This window comes from Papio anubis, chromosome 12 (genome assembly GCF_008728515.1).
Source record: "Papio anubis isolate 15944 chromosome 12, Panubis1.0, whole genome shotgun sequence".
Taxonomy (NCBI): domain Eukaryota; kingdom Metazoa; phylum Chordata; class Mammalia; order Primates; family Cercopithecidae; genus Papio; species Papio anubis.
In genome coordinates, this window is record NC_044987.1 from 50,396,862 (window position 1) to 50,424,759 (window position 27,898).

Below are 27,898 nucleotides of genomic sequence, written 5' to 3' on the forward strand. Positions count from 1 at the left end.
AGGGGGCATAGTTACCTTATTTTGGGCCACATAGTTAAGTAACTAGAAAGGGTAATTTTTAACAATCATAGTTTCATAGTTAAGAATGTCAGCTCAGATTATTCTGCCTGAATTCAAATCCCAGCGCTCTCTTGGTTAGCTGAATAACATAAGCCTGTAAAATGATAATGGTAGTAGTAACTATTTTATAATTTCTGAGGATCATGCTTCTTATTTTTATTTATGTATTTATTTTTTTGAGATGGGATCTCACTCTTTCACCCAGGCTGGAGTATAGTGGCACGGTCTTGGCTCACTGCAACCTCCGCCTCCCAGGTTCAAGTGATTCTCTCACCTCAGCCTCCTGAGTAACTGGGACTATGGGCATGTGCCACCATCCCTGGCTAATTTTTGTATTTTTTGGTAGAGACGGGGTTTCACCATGTATTTTTTGGTAGAGACTTCACAGGAGTCTCAAACTCCTGACCTCAGGTGATCTGCCTGCCTTGGCCTCCCAAAGTGCTGAGATTACAGGTGTGAGCCACCATGTCTGGCCCCCCAAGATAATGCTTCTTCTGTAAAACCCTCAGCATTGCACCCAGCACAAACTAATACTCAATGTCGGCTATTGTTATTATGATGCAGGAATCTGACTGTGGAGCTAGGCAGTTGGCCTCCCTAGACTAAATTCACCTCATTTGTTGTTTTGTTGTTTTTAATTTAATATTTTATTTATTTATTTATTTATTTATTTTTGAGAGAGAGAGTTTCGCTCTGTTGCCCAGGCTGGAGTGCAGTGGTGCGATGTCAGCTCACTGCAACCTCCACTTCCTGGGTTCAAGCAATTCTTCTGCCTCAGCCTCCTGAGTACCTGGGATTACAGGTGCCCCCCCTCATGCCCAGCTAATATTTGTATTTTAGTAGAGATGGGGTTTCACCATGTTGGCCAGGCTGGTCTCGAACTTCTAACCTCAAATGATCTGCCCTCCTTGGCCTCCCAAAGTGCTGAAATTGCAGGTGTGAGTCACCACCCCTGGCCATTTTGTTGTTTTTTTAAATGAGAAGTTGGACAAGATGAATCCTAAGGAAACTTCTGCCTCTTAATAGCTTTGTTCCTAATTGCATCTGCAGGCATATAACATAGCCACACATCTTCCTTGGTAGGGGCCATAAATAAAATTTTTTTAAATGTTTTATGATGGAAAAATAGTGCAATATAATATGTATTCTGGACTTAAAAATCATTGCCTGCTCATAAATCCAGATGTGTCATTTCATATGCTGCTATAACTATATTTCCTTAAGAACATATATTGTCGCAGCCCCTGATGCTTCTTTGCATTTCTGTGACTTTAGGGACTAAGAGACTAGAATTCAAACATTTTGTACTGATTTTAAGAAAGTTTATTCACCTAAGTTGGCTGAGGGTGGCACCTGTTAGCATTTCAAGTTTCTGTATTACTTTTGAGAAGGAACTTGAACCTGTGTCTCTGCATTCTGTTGGCAATTAATATGTATCTGGCATAACAGCTGACCAGTTGGCAGCCAGTTTAAAAACCAGCCCAGAGTCACTCCCCACCCTGCCTCTGGAGGTGAGGAGGTAAACTGGCTGGACTGGAGAGATTTGCATTTTCCTCAGACTTGGAACTCACCCTCATCAGTACTTCCTTTGCTACTTTCTCCATATCCCCTACCAAATTTACTTCCCACAACTCCTCTACAGCCTTTATGAGTGCCTTGAGATAGGCTGGCACCCTCATTAAACATAGAACAATCACAGATTTTTAGAATTAATTGTTGCTGTAAGACCACCATGAGGGTAGGGACCATGTCTTATGCTTGGCACTTAAAACAGGAAAATTCTTACTTTGCATGGTAGTGGGAGACCATAAGGATGAAACCATAGTGATCTATGAGAAAAACTATGATTGACCCATAAACTTTCCAGTTTTTTGTCAAAATGTTAAAAATTTTTTTGTTAGATATATAGGGAAATAAAAAATAGTAAAATAACATTTTCTTAGTATGCTGTTCTTTAAAATATTAGAAACAGTGAAAATTTAATTATTTTATTTCTTTGTAAAAAAAAGAGTAGTTTGAATAGTACTTGCCTTTTTTTCTTGTCAGTCGTATAACTTGTGATACAGAGCAAGTATTTTTTGTATCCCCTCGCAAATTGGCACACTTTTTTCTAATCATTCGGCAACCTTTTATCCTTTGCATTTTGTGTTTTGAAATACCTACAAGAGTTCTTTAATGTGAAGTTTTTGGCCAATATCATATTCTCTGGGACATTTTCATCCTTTATATCTTCTTCTTTATTTATGTTCATAAGTTTACCTTCACTAAGTTCCTCTGGCTTCATTTGTGGAATTTCTCAATGAGTGTTGAGGTCGACATTCCCATGGTCAGCTATATCTTCTATAATTCGTTGTCACATCTAAATTTCACTTACAGCATTTTATTTTATTGCTGTGCTTTCCTCATGGCTGACAAAGTCCCTCTTTGAATTATCCATTTTTGTAAAATGTCATATGGATTTATCACTGGAGAAAAGGAGGCAAAACAAGTATGCTTTACTGTGTGTGTGTTGTGAAGTGAATAGCAGGTGCTCAGTGACCAGTCACTGACAGACCTTGAGAGAATTGACATGAGTCACTGATGATGATGCGCATGTGTTATTGTGTAGAAATTTGTGAATTGAAGAGCTAGTAACAAGTTTGTGCCTTATGCAATCACTCATAGTTAATATATTATAGTAGCTAAAGTTTGAATTTTGTTGTTGGGGGATTGGAACTACTCCATTAAATCATGATAATGAAAATTCATGCATGTTGGAACCACGCAAATAAAAAATGTCTATAGTTACTCAATAGTAAGGGTCTGTTAAATGAATTACTTAACTTGTACATTCACACTGATCTGGTTTGCAGTCTTATAGTGTCCTTATACGTGTCCTTATAACTTGGCCAACTGCTATCCCCCTTCTCTTCTGGCCTGTATAAGATGTCCAAAATAGCTGGTTAAAGCATGTCTGTTAAAATCTCACTTTGAACAAGTCATTAAATTCTGAGCCTCATATTTCATGTGCTAAAGGCCCAGTTTCTTTCTCATCAAAATTTTCCCTTCCTCACTACCCAGCTCCCCACCTCTGAAAACAATTAATCAGATTAGTTGATTCATCCACAGATACTCAAAGAGCTCTCAGGCTCCCAGGGTAGGTTGGTATCTTCTCGTGGTGAGAGGAATCAGCATGTGGCAGAGAAGTTCTCTCAAATGCTGCCTTCACAAGGGCTTTTCAGATCTGGTGAGTAGCAGGAGAGAGGGTTCTTGAGTTAGAGAACAGTCTTCCCTGGCCCTACTCTCACTGTTCTAAAATCTGGTAATTAAAAGAAGAATAATAATAAAGTTAGGGAGGGCTGAAGAAGGAGTCAAAGATAATCCTAAACTTTACTTACTCTTTCATTTCAATGTGTTTATTTTCAAGACGGACTGTGAATTCTGGAGACATGTAAGTATTTACAGTGTGGTGGTTACCAGCATTAGCTCTGTCAGATATGGGTTCAGGGAGGGATCATTACTTCTTAGCTCTGTGAGCTTTCCCAAGTGACTTTACATAGTCTTTACTGAGCCTATGAAGCTTTTAGAACCTCATTTCTCCATCTGTAGGTTATAATTATTATTTCCCTGGGCTTTTGAGAATCTTGAAAAAGGTAAAGAACACAATACACTCGGAGTACCTTTTGTAGTGGAAAACCTTGAGAAACAGAAATGATTTTAGCTTCTCAGGCATAACTTACATAACTTAAGTGAACTTTATTTATTTATTTATTTACTTATTTATTTGAGACAGAGTCTCACTCTGTCACCCAGGCTGGAGTGCAGTGGCGTGATTTTGGCTCACTGCAACTCCGCCTCCTGAGTTCAAGCGATTCTTGTGTCTCAGCCTCCCAAGTAGCTGGAACTATAGGCACGAGCCACCATGCTCAGCTAATTTTTTGTATTTTTAGCAGAGACAGGGTTTTGCCATTTTGACCAGGTTGGTCTTGAGCTCCTGACCTCAGGTGATCCGCCCTCCTCAGCCTCCCAAAGTGCTGGGATTACAGGCATGAGCGACTGCACCCGGCTGAAACTCATTCTTTTTGCTAAGATTTTCTGGTTCACAGTATACAAGAGTTCTGGATGTGGAGATAGTGTGTAATATACAGATTCACCTTGATGGAAGTTATCCAGTCTGTTTGTCGGGAACCAAGGCTAAGACTGGTGTTTTCCCCCTGTCTCCTTATTGACTGTCATTGATGATTAATAACCTGTATTATATTCTTTATAGAGTCAGTCCCTCAAATTCTTTTGGAACACCTCCTGCTATAGTTTTGATACTTTCCCCTGCCAGACTTCTTGTTGTAATTTGCTCCCACTGTTGGAGGTAGGGCCTAATGTGGGTGTTTGGGTCCCAGAGGCAGATCCCTCATGAATAGATTAATGCCCTCCCTGGCCGTCACTGAGTAAATTCCTACAGAGCTGGTTGCCAAAAAGGGCCTGGAACCTACTTCCGCCTTACTTCCTTTCTCACTGTTGGACTTCTGCACATTCCTGCTAACCTTCCCCTTCTGCCAGGAGTGGAAGCACCCTGAGGCCTTCACCAGAAGCAGGTGCTGGTGCCATGTTTCTTGTACAGCCTGCAGAATTGTTAGCCAAAATAATCTCTTTATAAAGTGCCCAGCCTCAGAATTGTTTTTGTTTTTATAACAGCACAGATGGACTAAGACATCTCCTTTGAGTGTGCTCAAAGATATGTTCAAAGCTCTCAAGATCAGAACACTCAAGTCACATAGTGGCAGGGCCCCTCTTCCATTTCTGCTAATAGTGATATGTCCCCTGGAATAAGCAGCTTGCTTCATGGGCTTCTCAGTCCTCTAACACTGTATCCATTACAATGTGTCCCCACTGCCATATGCATACACCTATAGACTTTTCCAGAAAGACACCAAATAAGAGTCACTGTTAGGCCTGACTACTGTGGGCCATGGCTCTCAGTTCTGGATGTGCAGGGTGTTTTTAAACTGTAGCTCCTCTCAGTAGGTCTGAAGTAGAGTTGAGGAACCTGCATTAAAAAAAATGTTTCCCAGGTGAGGAATGGACAGGGTTAAGAACTGCTGCTCTAGTGCCTACAGGTGCCAGAATCTGAAATCAAAACTAGTCCCATCTGCACTAGTCTGGACAAGAATGTGACCTTCACTTGCCTGGTGACTGGACTGGGCTAGAAGATGCAAGCTGGCCTTACAGTATTAGAACCCAGTTACTCCTCATTCTTTTTACCGCAGGGCAACATTTTCTTCAATATTGTCTTCTTAGAGAGTAATCCCACTCATCTTGACTTAACTTTTTATAATAGCTGCCTAATTGGGCTCCCCAACTTCACCTCCCTCTCAGCCACTCAGTCCATTTTCCACCCTGCCAATATACTTACCTCGCTAAAATAAGAAACCCATTGTCACTTCCTCAATCTTCCAGCCACCAAGAAGTGCCGCTGATTGTTTCTAGCACATGGGATATTTCTTTTTTTTCTTTCTTTTTTTTTTCTTTTTTGAGATGGAGTTTTGCTCTTATTGCCCAGGCTAGAGTGCAGTGGCATGATCTCAGCTCACTGCAACCTCCACTTCCCAGGTTCAAGCAATTCTCCTGCCTCAGCCTCCCAAGTAGCTGGAATTACAGGTACCCACCACCATGCCTGGCTATTTTTCTTTTTCTTTTCTTTTTTTTTTTTTTTTAGTAGAGATGGTGTTTCACTATGTTGGCCAGGCTTGTCTCGAACTCCTGACCTCTGGTGATCCGCCCTTCTTAGCCTCCCAAAGTGCTGGGATTACAGGTGTGAGCCACCATGCCTGGCTAACATGGGATATTTTTAAACACCTGCATACACACTGCTTCCCTGCTGGAACACCCTTCTTTTAAATTCATAATAATTCAGAATATAATAATATTATTCTCATACATAACAAAACAGTTATTTATTTTAAAATGTAATCTTTGCTGGATCCTGTGCTAAGCGCTTTACATATATCTAACAAACTTTTTTTTTTTTTTTTTTTTTTTTTGAAGACAGAGTCTCTCTTTGTCGCCCAGGCTGGTGTACAGTGGCACAATCTCGGCTCACTGCAAGCTCCACCTCCCAGGTTCAAGCGATTCTCCTGCCTCAGCCTCCTGAATAGCTGGACCATCATGCTTGGCTAATTTTTGGTATTTTTAGTAGAGACAGGGTTTCACCATGTTGGCCAGGCTGGTCTTGAACTCCTGACCTCAGGTGATCCGCCTGTCTTGGCCTCCCAAAGTGCTGGGATTATAGGCGTGAGCCACTGCACCCGGCCTTAACAAACTCTTAATGACCTTAGAAGCCTAGTTCTAAGACCTGCTCTGAGAAGCCGTCTCTACTCCCAATTGCCCACAGCAGAGAGAGTTCCCCTTCCTCGGTGCCCCTAAAGAATTTAAACTATTGCATTTTAATTTACTGTTTATGATCAATCTGTTCTCCCAAAAGCATGTGCTGCACTCATCTTTGTCCCCCTGAGCATAATGGACGCCCCAGAGGGAGTGTGGAGCAGGTTTGAGGGTAAAGCCATCTTTACTCCCAAAGATAGACCTGAACAGGGATTGTTCCTTTACTATTGGGTCAGTAGCCCTGAGTATCATTGTTTGTAAGTCATCTGGACACAGAAAAGATAAATCCCAAAGGCTCTGCCTTTAAACACAATAATGTAACCTAGCACCTGGCTCCTAAGGCATTTCAAACCACAGTCTGCAAGGCCACCTTTCTTTCTGTGTCAGCAGACGGTGCCTCCTAGCACACCGCCACATCATTGGGTTCACTCTGTTTCTTACCAGAGAGGGGCTGGCTAGCATTGCATCATCTATTTGTAGGATGTTTCACCAACAAAAGGCAGCCAAACAGGCCATTAGTTTTTCTGTGCTTTTTTCCTCCTGTGTGTTTACAGACAAACACTATAATCAACTGTCATGACAGCTATAATCAATTAGCCTATGGGCTGTTTTTCTCCATGTAGACTAATTGAACTGTTTGTTTTTATTTTTGTTATCACCTCTCTACTCATTTCCCAACTGTTACTACTGGACCATGTGACTAAGCCCCTACAAAACCTTCAGCTACTCCTCTTTTCTCTATTTGCCACTTTTAGGATGTGACAGTAATTCATTAATCTCCAGACAGATTTGCATCTGCATTAATATCTAGGAGTCCTTATTTATTTGAAAAATATTGTTAAATAGGTTCCCTACTGTTAAAATGAAAAGCAAACATTTAAGTCATCTAGATTAGATGAATTAAGATTTAAATTTAAAATTGCAGAGGGTTGCTTTTTAATTTGCACTGGTGGTCATTTTTTAGGGAGCTAAGTATGTGCAAATCATGTTCTCTGTAGCTTCGAGGGAAAAATTAAGGGCTTTTTCCTAGTTAATGAGAGGTACACTGTACTTTCTTGAAAAGACAGGAGCTCTAATTTACTGAAGAAGTTTAAATAGAGTATAAGATTAGTACAATCAGGAGTGGGGAGGTGGAAGGTACTACAAAAGATTTAAGTACATTTTAAAGCTGAAGTTTCAGCAAATCATAAGAGAGGAATGCTTTCATGACAGTAAGCCTAAGAGCATGATTGGTAGAGCATTTGTAAGAGCTGGGCAAAGTAACATTTTTTGCATGCCAACACAATTCTTGGTCCTAAGCTAAAAACAGCAAGAAAAATAAAATCTAGTCACTGCCTATAAGGAGCTTAAAGTCTAGTAAAAGAAAGACTTATAAAAAACCAAATACATTAAAGCATTGAAGATTATGTGAGAAAAGTCTGTATGATGGGCCAAAAGGAAAGAAGTAGAATCAAGAAAAAAAAAATCTTTTCCAAAACATTCTATTATGTGATCAAAAGGAAATCATCCCTTGACCTCTCGATCTTTGTGTTTCTTTCTGCAAAATGGGTATAATCTGTGAGAGTGACCTAATACTTTTTTGGGATACATTTTGAAGAGCATTTGGAGAGGACTTAAAACAGTTTGTATATCCCCAAGCATAGATAAATCCCCATGTTAAAACACAGTGCATCTAAAGCAACACCATTGAGCTATAAATTTTTATCACTAGTTCTATAAAACTTACTAAGGGACCCTGAAGTTCTTGTAGAAATGAAAAACGAGCAACTGATGTTAATTGCACCAAACAAACCAAAAACACTGTGCTTCCCTGACCTTTGGAGATAGGACTCTCATGGAGTTTTAAATGTACTGAGCAGATCTTTATTGTGCACCTGCTATGTTATGTGCCAGGCATGGTGCTAGACATTGGAGGACAAATCAAACATGATCTCCATCCTCACAAAGCTTAGAATCTAGTTTGGGGGCAATCAAAATGCAATATAATCAATGTAATCAATACTATGGGGGTCTTATAGGCTCCTAGGTGAGGAATCCTTAACTCGGCCTAATGACATGAACAGAAAAGGCTTCCTGGAAGAAGAAATGTCAAAGCTGAGGTGTGAAATATTGAGAAGTCAGCCCTGAAGAGTGGAAAGGAGAAGAAACAGTAAGTAGAAAGGTAGGACATCGAGAGGGAGCTCTCAGCTTGTCCTAGGAAGTGAAAGTAGTTCAATAGGCAGGAGCTTAGATGAGTATCTGGTCGGGCCTGGATTGTTAGGGAGGGCCCCCGATCGGAGAAGGATCACGGAACAATCCTTATGCCCAGTTGGTGTTTGATGTTTAGTCTGAAGGTAGTAAAACCAGTTAAGTGATCTTAAGCAGGAAAGGGATAAGATCAATTTTGCCATTAGAAAAAAATCACATCTCTCTGCCGTGAACAAAGGACAGTCATTAAGAAGCCAAGGGTGGGGATCATTTGCCTCAGACCTGGAGATGTCAGGTATAGGCCTCAGCTGGCTGCTCTCTTGCCTCTTCAGTGTGGAAAACTCTACGATTATACTCATAGTCATTCCCAGGTTTTGAATGCAAGGAATCCCTTTTTAACTGAGAATAGTGGTACTTTCAGATTCTGTTGATAAAGATAATGGTGGACGATAGAATGATACATCAAATTAAACAAATTAATTATTCACAGTGCATTCTATGTATATTTAATATCTAGTAGGACATATATGGAGAAGATATTCTTGATTCAGCATATGGAATGTTTGGTGCCTGGTGGATTTGAGGATTCTTTCCCAGAACACCAATGATTCCTGTGAGTTTTTGATCCTCAGACTTGGGACCAGAGGGAAGGAGTTAAAATTATAGTTATCAGTTTCATGTCCTTGCAAAGGATCCTTTTTTTATGGCTGCATAGTATTCCATGGTATATATGTGCCACATTTTATTTATCCAGTCTATCACTGATGGGCATTTGGGTTGGTCTCAAGACTTTGCTAATGTGAATAGTGCTGCAATAAACATACGTGTGCATGTGTCTTTATAGTAGAACGATTTATAATCCTTTGGATATATACCCAGTAATGGGATTGCTGGGTCAAATGGAATTTCTTGTTCTAGATCCTTGAAAAATCGCCACGCTGTCTTCCACAATGGTTGAACTAGTTTACACTCCCAACATGACACATGTATACCTATGTAACAAACCTGCACATTGTGCATATGTGCCCCAGAATTTAAAGTATAATAATAAAACAAATTATATTATCCTCTCAAAGGGCTCCTATAATGATAACTATTACTATGGAGCTTACTGAATCCAGCAGCTTTAGAAATGCTACTCATTTTTCAAATGAGGAAGTACATGTTAATGTTAGAGAGGTTAAGTAGCCTGGTATGTCTTCTCTGACTGACATTCCCTTCAGTATATCCTGAGATTCAAATGAATTGAATGTTTGAATTCCAGCTCTACTATTTATCTATGTGATCTTAGACAGATTACTTAATCTCTAATAGTATCACTTTTCTTATCTATGAAATGGGTACACTATCTACCACATGGAGTCAGATCATTATTAAAGTAGATAATGCACATTAAAAAGCTTGATAACCCTCAATTAAGTGTCTCCCCACCATGCCTTCTTTTCCTCTTTTTCTTTATCTTTTTTCCCATTTCCTCCGCATTTGCCTATATTTTACTCTCTTCTTTTCTTCCTCAATTGTTTCCCCTTTAGAACTACTCCTTTTCTCTCTTTCTTAATCTTCACATAATATTAAACTGACATTTTAAAGTGTATTTTAGTTACATTTGTAGTTTCTATTCTTAAACAGCAACCAACTGTTTCTGTTTTGCTAAGAACAAAACAGTTGCTTTGGAATCAAGTTGTTTTATGTATGTGACCCTTGGTGGAAAAACGTGTCCCACTTGCACAACATTGACCCAATAGTGTATTTTCAGACCCACTCTGGCAACTTTACTTACTTCACACTTTTGATACTCTAGAGATGAATCATCCACCTAATTCTCTGCTGAAAAGACATCTGTGTTCCTAGCCAATGCTCTCTTCATCCTTGCACATTCTCAAGTACTCTGGCAAATACTGTATGCTTCAGTCAGAAAACAGTGAAGTCAGGTCTCCTGAAATACAGCCAGCAGTTGACGAAGCAGGTGCAGAATTGCAGATGGCGCAATTGCCACAGTGCAGTAGTGTGAAGAGAGTTTTCTAAAGTACTTTTTGGAATTTATTCATCTCTCATTTTAAAAGCATATTTTCCATTGCATATTAAAATCTACAATAAAAGCTTAATGAACCAAACTGGAATAATTTATCTTCTGAAAATATGTTCCTTATGTCACTCTTTCCCTGAGTTTCCAAGTAGCCCAGCTCTGCCCTATAGCTTTCAAGGCCTTCCGTGATCTGGATCTGGTTTTCATCATCATTTCATTCTTCCCTCCTGCTGCTCACTTAGGAACATGAACCCTACATTTAAATATTTTCTTTAGCCTTCTCCTGAAAATACTTTCTCTTGCTATTCTCCAAGTATTTGTGTTTTTGATGTTCTTCTACTCTGGAAATCCCTCTTTTATGCAAACCTCACTCATTCTTCAAATCTCAGTTCAAGTTTTTCCTTTTTTGACTACTCCAAGTTAAAGCAACCTTCTAAATTCCTTTAACAAGGTAGTGTAACTTATGTGGAAAATTTTGGAATCTAGAGCTGGAATGCCTAGGTTCAAATGCATTCAGTGATGAGATCTTTTTACCTTCTTCAGACAATTTATTTATCAGTAAGAAAACAGATAAGATTTTAAGGGTTTTAAAAAGGTTAAAGGAGAAAAACATGTGAAAGAATTGTGTAACTAGTATGATAATCTGCCTAGTGTATACATTTATCTTTTCCTTTGTATATATTAACTCAGTTTGCGATTAAACAAATATTTAGTAAAAAATAAATTTCTTTTTCTTTTCTTCCTTTTTTCTTCAACTTTTAAGTTCAGGGATACATGTGCAGGATGTGCAGGTTTATTACATAGGTAAACTTGTGCCATGGTGATTTGCTGCACAGATCATCCCATCACCTAGGTATTAAGCCCAGCATCCATTAGCTGTTCGTCCTGATGCTCTCCCTCCCCCTATCCCCACTGACAGCCCCCAGTGTGTGTTGGTTCCCACTGTGTGTCCGTGTATTCTCATCATTCAGCTCCCACTTATAAGTGAGGACATTCAGTGTTCAGTTTTCTGTTCCTGTGTTAGTTTGCTAAGGATAATGGCATCCAACTACATCCATGTCCCTGCAAAGGACATAATCTTGATCCTTTTCTTTTCTTTCTTTTTTATTTTTATTTTTATTTTTATTTTTGAGATGGAGTTGTGGAGTTGTGCTCTTTTGCCCAGGCCGGAGTGAAGTAGCACGATCTTAGCTCACTGCAACCTCTGCCCCCTAGGTTCAAGTAATTCTCCCACCTCAACCTCCCAAATAGCTGGGATTACAGGCATGCGACACCACACCTGGCTAATTTGTTGTATTGTTAGTAGAGAGGGGGTTTCACCATGTTGGTCAGGCTGGTCTCGAACTCCTGACCTCAGGTGATCCACCTGCCTCGGCCTCCCAAAGTGCTAGGATTACAGGTGTGAGCCACAACGCCTGCCAATCTTGATCGTTTTTATGACTGCACGGTATTCCATGGTGTATATGTACCACATTTTCTTTATCCAGTCTATCATTGATGGGCATTTAGGTTGATTCCTAAATGATGCCATCCACTGATGGGCATTTAGGTTGATTCCATATCTTTGCTATTGTGAATAGTGCTGCAGTGAACATACACGTGCATGTATCTTTATAATAGAATGACTTATATTCCTTTGGATGTATACCCAGTAATAGGATTGCTGGACCAAATGTTATTTCTGCCTCTAGGTCTTTGAGGAATCACTACACTGTCTTCCACAATGGCTGGACTTATTTACACTCCCAGCAACAGTGTAAATGCAACTTTTTTCCTGCGACCTCACCAAGATCTGTTTTTTGTTGTTGTTGTTGTTTTTAACTTTTTGACTTTTTAATAACAGCCATTCTGACTGGCATGATAGTATCTCTTTGTGGTTTTGATTTGCATTTCTCTAATAATTTGATGTTGAGCTTGGTAAAAAAAAAAAAAAAAAGAAAAAGAAAAAAAAAATTCTTTTTTTATTTTTTTATTTTTTTTATTTTTTATTTTTTTTTTTTTGAGACGGAGTCTCGCTCTGTCGCCCAGGCTGGAGTGCAGTGGCGCGATCTCGGCTCACTGCAAGCTCCGCCTCCCGGGTTCACGCCATTCTCCTGCCTCAGCCTCCCGAGTAGCTGGGACTACAGGCGCCCACAACCGCGCCCGGCTAATTTTTTGTATTTTTTAGTAGAGACGGGGTTTCACCGTGGTCTCGATCTCCTGACCTTGTGATCCGCCCGCCTCGGCCTCCCAAAGTGCTGGGATTACAGGCGTGAGCCACCGCGCCCGGCCAAAAAAAAAAAATTCTTAAAAAGAATATGTACATGCTTCACCAAGGTCTAAAATGATTATAGCAAGCTCTCAGGTGACCTGGTGCTCCTGCTTTGGCCCATGGAGCATGCTTTGATTAGCAAGGCTCCCTGTAAACTCTAATAAAAAGGCAGGCAATGGCAACACCCACACACTTAGACTGGAGTCTAGACATGATATTTGCACAGTGGCCTTCATCTTAGCGTTCAATTATGTTTTTCTTCCTATAACTTTTCTTACAACTGTGAAAGCTGGCTAGCTGGGTAGTTATCGTGGTCACACATAGATATTAGTCAGCCTGAGGTGCCAAGCGCATTACTTCAGAATAAATATAAAACTCACCAGGAAACTTGCAGGGTTCCCACAGGGTGAACTTGATCTGCATTGAGGCACCTGCCATATGACGACAGTCCAATGACTCACTTGACGTCAAGTCACAGATGGACGTCATCCCGTTACCCAAGAAGACCTCCTTTTGCAGCAAATGATACCACAGAGGCATCCAAGCAGGGGGAAATGCTGGGAAGCTAGTTATCAGTCTAACTAACCTTCAGCAATATAGTGCCTCTACTGAGCACAGTGGTCATAGCATCTATACACCCTATCCCATGTGATTGTCCCTTTAAACAGCTTATCAGTGACATTTTGGCCTTTGCTGAGTTGTCATCTTCTTTATCTAGTTCTCTATGTGTGCACAAGGCAAGAAGGAATGTGTATCTGATTTTGAATTGCATTCTTTGAATGCACAGTTCAATAAGGGAGTTGGTGACTGTTGAGGCTATGGTTTTATAGTCAGGCTCTGGTTATGTGGAACCTTAGGTATGTCATCTAACCAAGTATCAGGCTTTACACTTGTCAAAGGGGCTGTGAGAACAAATGAGATAGTCCATGTTAAGAGTTTAACACAGTCCTGGCCGGGCGTGGTGGCTCAAGCCTGTAATCCCAGCACTTTGGGAGGCCGAGACGGGTGGATCACAAGGTCAGGAGATCGAGACCATCCTGGCTAACACGGTGAAACCCCGTCTCTACTAAAAAAATACAAAAACCTAGCTGGGCGAGGTGGCAGGCGTGTAGTCCCAGCTACTCGGGAGGCTGAGGCAAGAGAATGGCGTGAACCCGGGAGGCGGAGCTTGCAGTGAGCTGAGATCCGGCCACTGCACTCCAGTCTGGGCGACAAAGCGAGACTCTGTCTCAAAAACAACAACAACAAAAAAGAGTTTAACACAGTCCTTGTATACAGTTAGTGCTCCATGAAAATTGGTTACATTTATTAGTATTAAAAATGATTGTTATTAGCACATTTATATTACTATAACACTTAATAATATTACGTTTTCCTTTTTTATTCTGGAGTATATTTATATGAACCCATTCCACCTGCCCTCAGCTTCTTGTCGCTACTAGAAAAATACATAGGATTTGGAGTCAGAAAATTTATTTCCATTGTGTTTACAAGACTAAACCCTAAATGTCTTTCATGTCCTACCAACTACATGGATGTCCTTGTACCAGTTTCAAGCTTTGGTTATGCCATCCACATCTGCAAATAGAAACATGTTATATGAGCTATATATTGTTGTTAATTAGTCTCTGATTATCCTCTTTCGTCTTTTCCCAGCCTCCTTTTGTTTCAGGGTAGCCATGTGCTCAGCCATCACAGAAGTCCTTGCAGGTGGATGAAAAGTATCGGCGGGCAAGGTGAAGCTCATGCCTATAATTCCAGCATTGGGAGGCCGATCGAGGGGGTGGATCACCCAGTCAGAGTTCGAGACAGGCGGGCTGGTGGCTCAAGCCTGTAATCCCAGCACTGGGGAGGCGAGGCAGGCCGGGATCCACGCGGAGTCAGGAGATCAAGACCATCCCACAAGCTATACGGTGAAAACCCCGTCTCTACTAAAAAAATACAAAACTAGCTGGAAGGTGGCTGAGCCTGTAGTCCCAGCTACTGGGGCGAGGCAGGGAGAATGCGTAAACCAGGAAGCAGAGCTTACAGTGAGCCAGATCCGGCCACTGCACTCCAGCCAGGCGACAAGCCGAGACTCCGTCTCAAAAAAAGAAGTTAGAGACAAACCTGGCCAACATAGTGAAACCCTGTTTCTACCAAAAATACAAAAATTAGCCAGGCATGGTGGCGGGTACCTGTAGTCCAAGCTACTTGGGAGGCTGAGGCAGGAGGATTGCTTGAATCCAGGAGGCAGAGGTTGCAGTGAGCCGAGATGGTGCCACTGCACTCCAGCGTGGGCAAGAGAATAACACTCAGTCTCAAAAAAAAAAAAAAAAAAAAAAAAAAGTACCTTATGTATTGCTTGGCTGGGCTTCATTCCATCCACATTTCACATGTGTTAAATGAAATAGTTCAGGACAGTGTACCCACCTTATTTCTCTCTCCTTTGTTTTCATATGCTCCCAGGAACCCTATTTTCATGTTACATTTTCCCCTTTGCTTTTTCTAAAATCTTTCTCAAAATGCTCACCCACAACAGTGAAATAGACCTATCCAGTGGAGTGTGGACAGCAAGAGGGTAAAGCTAGAAAGGGTTGGGAAAAGAAGACCTAACCTGATTTTTAGAGGCTGTATCTGCCCTTTTAATGATCACCTACTTACGCTTAGAACCTTCTTTCTCCTGCCTTCTTTTGCTAAGTAACCAGGAAGGTCAAGTAACCATTGTTACTTTCCAAATAACTTGGGGGAGATCACTTCCAGATACATCAAGTTCTGCTTCTGAAGACCTGTATCAACAGTTAATTTGGACAGTCAAGGTTCACCTTCTGAAACAGAAGCCAAGGCGGTTATGTAACCTGAAGTTCTTTGTTGAAAACAAAACCTGCAGATGCTCAGAAAGCTAAATTAAACTTCTGACTTGCTGCTCAGCCACTAAGCATCACAGGCAGCCTAGAGAATATTATCAACACTAGGGTGGTAAATGTAATGATTGTAATGAAACACTATGTTCACCTTCCAGCCAATGTGATTTTAAAAGTCTGCCCAGATTAGTTGGCCAGAAAGCAAACTAAGGTGGAGTGGAACTTTACAATGTGGTTCATATGTATATATATACGCATATGTATACACACACACATATATACATATGTACATACACACACACACACACACACACACACACAGAGTATAAAATTTTGTCCTAGGCACTCTGATTTGAGACTTTTATTTTTTTCCTCTCAAAAAGATTATTTCTTGATGAATTGCATGATTAAGAAGGGGGCCTGAATGAATATTATTGGCAGCTACCCCAGGACTCACATTTGTCTCTTGCCTTTAAGAGGGGAAGAGAACAAGCAGCGATTGAGTACACACCACATACAGGGGACTCATAATTTGTTCCCCTAATAAATCATCAAGTAAAGTCAGGGAAATGGGCACCAGCAGCCTCATACTAGAGATTATGAAAAACAGATTTACACAGGAAATAATTTGTCCAAGATCACTCAACTAGTAAATAAGTGTCAGAGCAGGAATGCAAACCAAATCTTCCTCTCATGATCCAAAGAGAATACCCACTATGCCCACACAGCCTTGGGCATTGATCTTCTATCCCCCAGTTTCTTCCTTAGTATCTGGGTTCCATATCCCATTAAAAAAATGGTCCCAAAATAGATCCTTCAGTCTGCAGAATCTAAATGTAGATTGTAATTAAATAGTATTAGCTAATTAAGTACTTTAAGAAAAATACAGTACTTTAAGGAAATACATAGCTCTGTAATTTAGAAAAAAAAAAGGCAACATATTGCAATTTTTGACCGTAAAACACAAGTGATATGAAATTGGGGAGGTATATAAAGCCAAGTATTGAAAGACAATTGTAATCATATTGTCTTGAGAATGATTCCCACATTTCTGGCCTTGTTTTACGGCTTCTCACCTTCCATAGGCTACATAGCTGTTTTTCCTCTTTGTTTACGGTCAGATCTTGGGCTACTAATACTTTCTCCCTGTCAGATGTTAAATAGCAACCTATATTATATTTTTCTATTTTCAACATTTGTGCTGGTGATTCATGCCAAAAGCAAACATGGCTCGTTTTTTTATTTAACATTCAACAAATATTTATTGAGCATCACTGTGTACAGGTACTGTTTCCTAGGTACTTTGTGTTCTAGAGATTTTCCCGTATGTGCCACTGTGCGCATTCTAAATGTTTCAGATCTAGTTTAGGAACTTCAAATTTAACTTAAACACAGAATAAATTTCCAATAATTATCATAATATCTAATATTTATTGCAAGATTGCCATGTGCCAAGTATTAATGATAAGAGCTTTTACATAAATTTCATGTAATCATCACCACAACCTTATGATGGAATACAATTAGTATCATGCTTTTTTGCAAATGAGGAAGCTCTGGATTTAAAAGATTATTACATAGTTTGCTCAAGATCATATAACTAGTTAAAGTATCAAAGGTGGGACTCTAACTCAGGCCCATATGACACAAACTTCACATTTTTAACCCTATGTGTTCTGCCTTCTGGAAAATTTTATTCTGTTAGGGCAAGTAAACATTGAACTATGTGTGCTGGGTGCTGGGATATAAAGATGATTAAGACAGGGTTCCTGCTCTCAAGAACCATGAGTGCACTGAGGGGGAACAGACACTCAACCAATGTCAAAAGCATTGTTCACTTGTTTGTGTTTTTGTTGTTGCTGTTGTTATTGTTCTTGTTGAGACTGAGTCTCACTCTCTTGCCCAGGCTGAAGTGCAGTGGCGCGACCTCGGCTCACTGCAACCTCTGCCTCCCAGGTTTAAACGATTCTCTTGCCTCAGCCTCCTAAGTAGCTGGGAGTACAGGCATGTACCACCAAGCCCCACTAATTTTTTGTATTTTTAGTAGAGATGGATTTTCACCATGTTAGCCAGGCTGGTCTTGAACTCCTGACCTCAGGTGATCTGCCCGCCTCCGCCTCCCAAAGTGTTAGGATTACAGGCGTAAGCCACTGAGCCCAGCCAAACAGTGTGCACTTGTTATATGTCATGCACCGCACAGTACTGGATATAATTCAGGAATAAGGCACAATCTCTGCCTTCAAGGAACTCTGGTCACAGACAGATATAGAAACAGGAACTCCTAAGGGCAACTGATTTCTACTTCTGTTTTCCTATACAGGAGAAGTTTGGATGCTTATAGGCTCTGGGGGAGTCAGTGTTGTTCTAGGGCTCTGCAGCCAGTCCTTCAGCCTCATCTTTTGTTCTCCATTTATTGATGACCTCAGGCAGACCACTTAGCTCTAGAAAGCTATTTTCTCATGTTTGAAATAGAGATAAAAGTATATATAAATAGAGATAAAAGTATGACCTACTTTGTGGAGTTGATTTTAAGAATTAAGTGATAAAATGTGTGAAAAGTGTCTATACTTGCTTGATGATAAATGTTAATTACTTTTGTTATCATGACCTCATATGGGTTAGAAGAATCTTAAAGGTGTTGTCACCTCTTGCACTTAGTCTTGCTTTTTTTCTGCCAAAGTAACTCAAGGCATTGCTGTAGCAACCAGCTTCATACAGGTGTAACTGACACCACCTTGCCTTAGCTGCCGTACCTATCTCTGCTTTCTACCCAAGAGCCCACTCACCACTCTGGCATGCACAAAACTGGAAGTGCAAAGGAGTTGGCATCGCATGTGGCAACTCTCGACAATTGGAGAGGAAGGGAACTGGTGCGTAGAGGCTCTCCTCCATCCTTTGGATAGATAGTTCTGAATTGCACTGTGTATGCTCCTCAGAAGGTCCTGGTGGGAGTTTCTCCCTGGTTCCTCATCCCTCTTCCCAGGATCACTGCTCAAAATGAACTCTCACATGTGAGCCTCTGAATATATTACTGCAAACCTTTGATTCAGGCTCTGCTTTCCTGGGGATTATGGAAGTGCAGTTCGAGAGGATGAGAATCTCAGGAGTTGGGGGATATTACATATTGGGATTTCCCCTGTAATATCTTTGCCAAGTGGTCATTCAGCCACTGCCTTAACATGTCCTATGAAAGGAATGTGCTGTCTCCAATACCATGTGCAGGCACCTCGATATCCCTGGCACCTAGAACAATACCTGACATAGAATAGGAACTTAATGAATATTGCCAAATAAATTTTTAAGTAAAACTTTTATTGGTTTTAAAATGGTGTGTGTTTGTTTGTTTGTTTGTTTGTTTGTTTGTTTTTGACGGAGTCTTGCTCTGTCACCCAGGCTGGAGTGCAGTGGCGCCATCTCGGCTCACTGCAACCTCCACCTCCTGGGTTCAAGTGATTCTCCTGCCTCAGCCTCCCAAGTAGCTGGGACTACAGGCGTGCACCACCACGCCTGGCCAATTTTTGTGTTTTTAGTAGAGACGGAGTTTCACCATGTTGGCCGGCATGGTCTTGATCTCCTGACCTCATGATCTGCCAGCCTTGGCCTCCCAAAGTGCTGGGATTACAGGTATGAGTCACCACACCCGGCCTGGTTTTAAAATGTTTAATTGTTAAGTTGAAACTTTTGTTGGTGTGCACAATGACTGCAAATCTATTGTCTTTTGCCTTCCAAGCATTAGATCTACTTTTCCAAGAGCCAAACAAAATAAGCCTTCATATGCTTTTGAGTCTATGTGGTTTTTTCACAAAGAGAATTCATTGCTAGGGAATCTGTAAATCTTTTATGGCATTCTTTAAAAAATAAAGTAATGGAATTAAGTAGAAACTGTAAATGTTTCTACTTTAATTGATATAGGATTATTTTCTTGGATTTATGTTGTGTTTTTTAAATGTTAGCAACATGGAAAGTAAAGTGGATTTGAATTTAAAGGGTTAGAAGTTTATTTATTTATTAAGAACTACTTGATGTCTTATTATCACAATAAAAGATCTTCATAATGATAGTTTTGACTCATCAGTTTAAAAACTTATTATATCTAGTATATTACTCTGGAGGTAAGGCAAGTATATAATAACGATGTTTTAAAAAGTAAAGTAATCTGCAAAAGTAATCAATTTAACTCTCTCTATTTGAAGTCTTAATCTTCAGCTATATGGACAGTTCAAATATTCAGAAAAGATACTTCTTTGGGGATTCCAGAGCATAAATGTTTACTTGGTAATAACATACAAGTTGATTTTTAGGCAATCACATGTCTTAATTCCAAAATAATTTTTTTGCATTGAAGATTTAGCCTGGAGAAAAGAAGTTTAGAACTCTTTAAATAAGTGAAAATATGCAGAGGAAACAAAGCTGCAGCTAGTTCCACCCTGCATTCAGAAAGTACAAAGGGCAAGTACAAGTTAGGTATGTCACGTTCCTGTTCATGTCTATGCTTTATTTTTTCAGTAAATTCATTAATGCATTTATTGATTTTTATAATTTCAACTTTTATTTTAGATTCAAGAGGCACATTTGTGCAACTTTGTTACATGGGTATGTTGCGTGATGCTGAGGTTTAGAATACAAATGATTCTGTCACCCAGGTAGTGAGCATAATACCCAGAAGTTTAGACCGAATCACTTAGTATTTCAGTGACTTTAAGGTTATATTCAGTTTTTGTCCTGCTGAGTTATATCTATATCTTTTTAATATTTTATTTTATTTTATTTTATTTTTGAGATGGAGTCTTACTCTGTTGCCCAGGCTGGAGTACAGTGGCATGATCTCGGCTCACTGCCACCTCCGCCTTCTGGGTTCAAGCGATTCTCCTGCCTCAGCCTCCCAAGCAGCTGAATTACAGGCCTGTGCCACCATGCCCTGCAATTTTTTTTTTTTTTTTTTTTTTTTTGTATTTTTTGGTAGAGATGGGGTTTCACCATGTTGGCCAGGCTGGTCTCAAAATCAGATAATCCACCTGCCTCGGCCTCCCAAAGTGCTAAGATTACAGGCGTGAGCCACATCGCCCAGTCAAATTATCTCTCTTTAAAAAAAAAAAAAAAAAAAAAAAAAGAAGGGAAAAACAAAAACTTTTTTTTCAATTATAATGGTATTACGTGTTTATTGTTGAAACTGCAAAATACAGAAGCATGTTTAAAAAAAAATAGAAGGACTAAGCAATAATTTCTACTATCCAGAAGCAACCACTGGTTTCCCTTTTTATCTCATTTTAGTTCCATTTCTGTTTATGAAATACATAAGGGAGGTTATATTATATGTACAACTTACTACCCTGGTTCATTTTAGTTACATTATAGTATAAGCATTTAATAATGTCATCTAAAAGACGTTACATACGTTTTTCATGCAGACAAAGTTTTTCATGTTTTCAGATGCATTCTTTTTTTATACTTCCACAGCCTACCAAGCTTTTGCTTAGAAAGTTAAATATCTTAAAAGAATATTTTATTGGGATTTTTTAAAATTATAAAAAATAAATAGGACAATAAAAAATAACTATTGATTTTGTTGTAGGTCCTTGCCATTTATTTTCAGCATCCTATAAAATTGTAATTGTATTGTATATGGTAGTTACGGTAGTTGATACCTCCTCTTTCCTTTAACAATGTTTTGTGGGCACTTCTTCATGTCGATACTTTTTTTTTCTTTTGTAAAAGTAAGTTTTAAAAGAGATCTAAGTTTCCGTAATAGGGATGTGACGCTATTGACTTAGCCTATTTGCCATTATTAAACTTTTAGGTTGTTTCAGATTTTTTGCTACTGTTATGATGAGTATTAGGTTAGTTTGTTATGAGTTATTTATATGATCTTTCAGAGCTCACATCTAAAAACCAAAACTTTTCAAGATAATTGGCATGGAAAAGAATTATTTGAAATGTAAAGAAAACTTTTGTTTTTGTTGTAATTTTTTTGTTTTTGTTTTTGTTTTTTGTTTTTTTCTTTTTTTTTTTTTTTTTTTTTTGAGACTGAGTTTCACTCTTGTTAGCTAGGCTGGAGTGCAACGGCACAATCTCGGCTCACTGCAACCTCCGCCTCACTGGTTCAAGCAACTCTCCTGTCTCAGCCTTATGAGTAGCTGGGATTACAGGCATGCACCCCCACACCCAGCTAATGTTGTGTTTTTAGTAGAGATGGGGTTTCTCCATGTTGGTCAGGCTGGTCTCGAATTCCTGACCTCAGGTGATCCACCAGCCTCAGCTTCCCAAGGTGCTGGGATCACAGGCATGAGCCACCGAGCCCTGGCGTTTGTTGAAATTTTTATGTGTACTATTCCATTAATGCTTGGCATTAAACATTACAATTCAAGAACCTAGGTTAATAAAGTCCCATTTTGTTTCTTTGTCACTGTTTTTTTCATCAGTGGGTTTACAGGATCCAGATTATAGAATCTGTGTGATATGTTAAGAGAGATTCCCTTTATATTCCATTGTAGGTGACTTTTATTGTAAACATATTTGTGAGCTACAGAGGAAATGGGCTTTAACCAGTTAAAGACACTGGGTTAAAAGGCAAGAGCATGTGGCTTTCCTGGGGCTATGTGAGAGTTCAATCTTGTCTGTGAAATGCTGGAACAGCACAGATGTACCATAGAGGATAATGTATTTTCCCCACTAGGGACTGGATGGATGCATCATTATATTATCATTTACAGCGCTTTTTGGAAGAACTGCAATTCCTTACCAATAGAGTATATTTGCTTTCTTCCCATCACCTCCTTAACTAATAAAATTTGTATGGACTGCGGAAAAATTGCTGTATTTAGCAAGTTTCACTATTAGCATCTCTTTCTGTTCCAACTCTAGAGACCTTAAGTAACTTGAAACTTTTAAAAGAAAGTGCTTTGGTTAGCCTTTATTTGTCCATGAAGCTCAGGCTAGCTAGGAAGAATTTTCATGAGCACCAGGGAGAGAGAGAGATCAGTGTCTTCAACTGCAATTTCAATCAACACACAGGAATTAGAGCTTTCTCTGGGTCTAGCCCCAGTCAGAACATGGCACAATTTAGCAGTGCAAGGTGCCCTAGCTTCCTCTGCCTCCAAACAAACCTGGCTTTCTTCTTTCCCAACAGACTCATTTCTTTCTCCCAAGGCTGCCATGTAAATCACCTACTTTACCTTCATGGGCAATAATGACAGCTACCATTTGTAGAACTTTGTCAGTCTTGATAGCAGATACGTAGCATTAATTACCACATTTGCTCCTCTCAACACCCCATGAGATAAGTCACATTCTACCTTTTTGTAGATCGGGAAATTGAGATTTATAAAGGTAAAATATTGTCCAAATTCACACCATTGTTAAGTAGCAGAAGATGTTTGAAACTGTGGGTGTCTATATCCTAGTCATTTCACCACACCCCATTAAAAAGCACTTTTTAAATCAGTACTGACACTGTTAATCCTTTTGTACAGAAGTGAACTACCTGTTTAAGAGAAGATGTGTTAGGGGGGGAAAAGAAAGTGAGCATTAAGGGGAATTTGCTGAGATATCCTGATCCCAAGCCAACACTGAGTTTGCAAAGGGGGTAAGTCCCTGGCAAGATCAGGCAAGATATTCTTTCAGTAGGTATCTTATACAGCTGACAAAGAAAGTATAAAATCATCTTTCTACTATAATAACGTGGAATAGCCTCAGGATGTTTCCCTGGCAGGGCAATGCTGACTATCTCTCAACTTCAAATTAAGTAAGTTGATTTGTTAAACACCAAATTACAGAAACTTCCTTGTATACTCAGCCTTATGTAATGTGACCCGTAGGCCTCTCCAGGCTTACCTATCAAGCTGGCTCACTTGTTCTCTGGGACCCAGCCATACTAGACTTCTTTTCCTTCCCTACCACTATTGGTTATCCCAGTATCTGTGCCCTTCCTGTTGTTTTGTCCTGAATGCCTTGTATATACACAAATTTCAAGCCTTTTCAAGCCTTTCATTAAGTATCATCTTCTCTATGATACCCCTTCCTCATCAACCTCTTCCTTTGTATGTCCCAGTATAACTGACATTGACTTCTTTCACAGCGTCCCTAATTCCATATAGTCTTCTTTGTTCATCTTCCCTTACTGAGCTGAGAGCTTTCTGTGTACAAGGACTATGTCTTATTCTTCCTCGATTTCCTTTCTTTAACCCAAAGATTGACCTGAAGTGGCCCCTAAATGATGGTTTAATGGATGGATGAATGAATTAGTAGATAGATGTTAATGATCAGGGCTAATATTTACTGATACCTATTATGCTGCAAGCACTGTTCTAAGAAAGGTATATTTAAGTTCTTGAATACATTATCTCTTTGGATCCTCATAACATCCCTATAAGGTAGGGATTATATTTATCCTAATTTTATTGATGGGAAATTGAAGTTCAGCAAAGTTAAGTAACTTGCCAAAGTTACTCAACTAATGAGTGACAGAGTTTGTGTTCAGATCTTTCTACTTTCAGAGCTGGAATTTTTAACCACCATAACTAACAATATGGCAGCTACCCAAAGGGGATGCCTCATCACCATCTCCCAGACTCCTGCCTGCTTGCTCCTTTTATAGAATCTACTTAAAGAAGTGTCTAACAAAGCCAAGACATCCTGTTGTGTGCTATTTCCCCAACAAGTACCCAAAATGGTGCTTTTCTATGTTACAAATGCTGTGTTTTAATTTTAAAGAAACTGAAAGAATTAGAGTCTTTATTTTGTCAGCCACTTAGCATAACCCTAAGTAAAGCAGGCACTGCTAGAGCAATTGTTTGGGTTACAATATCTGAACACTTGTGATTCATTGTAATTTCCTACCTTTTGTGTCTGATTATTAAATTTTCCTTTTCAATGCAGATGGAGCAAAAAAATGTAGATTATTAATTTTGTGACTATATAAAGGGTTTTATTCAGAGACAGTTTTATTTTATTATTTTCATTCCATTGTGGCATTTCCAATTAATCCCCCAAGATGTATTATTTAAAGACATTGAAGAAATTTTTTAGGAACACAGTGAAAGAAAATAGCTTCTCATTGGCATCTGTTCATCTTTTCTCATTTTGTTCTAAGCCATTCTTGTTTTTAAATCATTTCTAACTCTCAGAGTCATGGATCGATCTGGTGTGTGTTGGATTTTGATTCTCTACTTTTTTGTAGTCTTTCATCCACTGTGTTCAGGTTCCTGAGTAAAAGACTCCGTCTTTATTTCTAAGTGGGCTTTTTCTCTCAAATATCTAGTAATAGTGCTGCATGACCTAGGAAGATACCAGAAGGTCATCATAGCCTCTTTGCTCCTTAAGTCTCAATGAGAGCCCCAGCAGCCAGCCTCCTACAACTTGTCTCCACCTCTCTTTGGCCCTTGAGCAGAAAGTTAAGGCCAAGGAAGGGCTCCTTCCCACTCTTTCTCAAGAGAGGATAATCTTCACTGATGTATGTTAATACTTACTGTGTGTCAAGCCCCATGGTTAAGCTCTTTCATACATTATTTTATTTACTTCTCAAAACAACCTTATAAGGCATGTACCAATTGCTATCCTAATTTTATTATTTAAATTAATTTAAACATTTAATTTGTATAAGATATTTATTGAAAAGTTTTGTTCCTCTCCTGCCCTCATTCATCTCACAAAGCTAATCACTATTTTTAGGTTTTTGTGTCTTTCTGGAGTTTTCTTTGCAAATGCAGCAAACTATATTTGTGTGTGTGTGTGTGCACGTGCTTGTGTGGTGGGGGGATAGATAAATCAGATAGATAGATACATATATACATACATACATACATAGAAAGACAGATAGATACATGCATACACACATACATACATGGAAAGATAGATAGATAAATTTTTAGCCCCATTCTTATATACCAAAGCAGCATTCTATAAACAGTATTCTGTATTATTATTATTTTTTAAAAATATTGTTATTTTTTTTTTGAGACAGAGTCTCGCTCTGTCACCCAGGCTGGAGTGCAGTGGCAAAATCTCAACTCACTGCAGGCTCTACCTCCCGGGTTCACTCCATTCTCCTGCCTCAGCCTCCCAAGTAGCTGGGACTACAGGCGCCCGCCACCATGCCCAGCTTTTTTTTTTTTTTTTTTTTTTTTTTTTTTTTTGTATTTTTAGTAGACACGGGACTTCATCGTGCTAGGCAGGATGGTCTCAATTTCCTGACCTCGAGATCTGCCCGCCTCAGCCTCCCAAAGTGCTGGGATTACAGGCATAAGCCACCGCGCCCGGCCATTATTATTATTTTTTACTTAATACTGTGTCTTGGAGATCCTTATGTATCATCAGTACATAGAAAGTTTCTCCATTCTTTCTTGCAAGTGCAGAGTAGCCCAATGTAAATTATGCCATAGTTTTATTACCTCAATTTTAAAGATGAAACCAGTTCCAAGAGCTAAATAACTTTCACTTGGAGCAGAGCAGGTTGGTGTGCTTTGTTTTCTTCTTTACATCTTTTTTTTACCCATTTGATGTATTTGGGACATCTATCCTTATGCTCCTATCTGCCTTTATTGGGGCCCTTTAGATGTCTTCCCTAGATAGACATTTGAAAGCAGTTATTTGTAATTAGCTTTGGAAACCTAAGGCAGGATCACAGATCCCAAAGTTTCCGATGTTTGCATATATTCAGAATTATTTTTTTCCTGCCCCTGCTGGACTTCTACCTGCAGTCCACTTCTAACATGTCAAAGACACAACTCTCTCTAGAATGCAGTAAAAGCTACTGATATTTTTGGCTATCATTTGGCAGCCCTCTGCCTCTCTAATCACCTGATCCCACCTGGCTGGTTCTGAACTCTTAGCTGCAGACCCTGACTTTACAACCACACTTCTGGAAGGTAACATAGGATGTGGAAGAGATAACATAGGATGAGGAAAAGATAATTTAGGATAGGCTTTCAGAGCTTGGCACATGGCAAAAACTCACTAAAGATATTATTATCATCTCATGAAATTCTTTCAAAATCATGTAAACTATAGTACAATTATTATCCCTGTTTTACAGATGTGTATACTGAGGATCAGAAAGTTTTTGTTTTGCTGGAGCTTACAGTCTTTAAGTGACAGAGATGATATTTGCATTGAGGTCGTTCCAAGCTAGGTTTCTCTATGTTATGTCATCAAATAGAATTCAGAAGAAACCCATGTTACCAACTGTCACGTGGAAGTACATATTTAGTATTGTACATACAGTTCAGGTTCACTCACAAAATATTTTTACTATGAGAAAAGATTCATGATTGGCATAAGATGCTGCTCTGTTCTGCTGCACATTATAATTATATGAAAATGAAACACCCACTGCCATTTCTGCAAACCTATCATCTATATATTTCATTTCAGTCTCAGAAATGTTTGAAACAGGGTTTTTAGCCAATTTTGGAATGAACATTTCCCTTTCAGCAAACATAATTATAATAGTAATAGTCACCATACTTGTTACATGCCAGGCACTGTACTAAGCTGTTTACCTCTATTATCTCATGTACTCCCCATCACAACCCTGTGACATTAGGCATCATAGTCTTCATTTACAGACGGCATTGATGCTTAAGTGAGACTCAATGACTTATCCAAGTTTGTAGCAGCTAGTACGTGGCAGAGACTGGATGACAATCAAGCCAGTCTGTAATCAAAAGCTCCTATGTGAAATCACTGTGTTTTATCAAGTTGGCCTGTAACAAGGTTCAGAGTCCATGAGCTAAACCTATTGCAAGTCTTTTAGAATCACTTCTTACTGGCCAAAGATTTTAAAGTAAATGTCATAATTCTTACCAGCTGGTATCTCAATATTCTAGGCCTCTCTGTTCTTGAAAAAATATCACAATGTGGTGCGTGTTCTTTTTAAATCCCACCTGCATTGTTAGCACCTTTAATTTTTTTCAAGCTCTTTACATACCTTATATGCCAAGTCAGCAAATTTTCTTGGCCAGGTTGCTAGTAGAATCCCCCTGTCATGCCCCAAAGACATTATTTTTCTTTCTAAGCAACACCATTCCCAAGTTTGATCTTTCTAGATTACATGTTTAGAAACAGATCAGCTTGTTATATATAAGGGGTTGGAGGTTGATTTCTCTTAAGGAGAGTTCCAAAAACTGAAGAACTTACTCTGGCTTAAAGAACCAAGTGTGGTCAACCAAATGCCTCTTA

At 39.4% G+C, this 27,898-nt stretch overlaps 1 protein-coding gene across 21 annotated transcripts in view; it reads left to right on the top strand.

Annotated features, from left to right (window-relative positions):
• The window catches only part of DLG2 (discs large MAGUK scaffold protein 2), a 2,166,350-nt gene that overhangs the window by 1,896,292 nt on the left and 242,160 nt on the right, over positions 1–27,898 (top strand). The window lies entirely within an intron of this gene.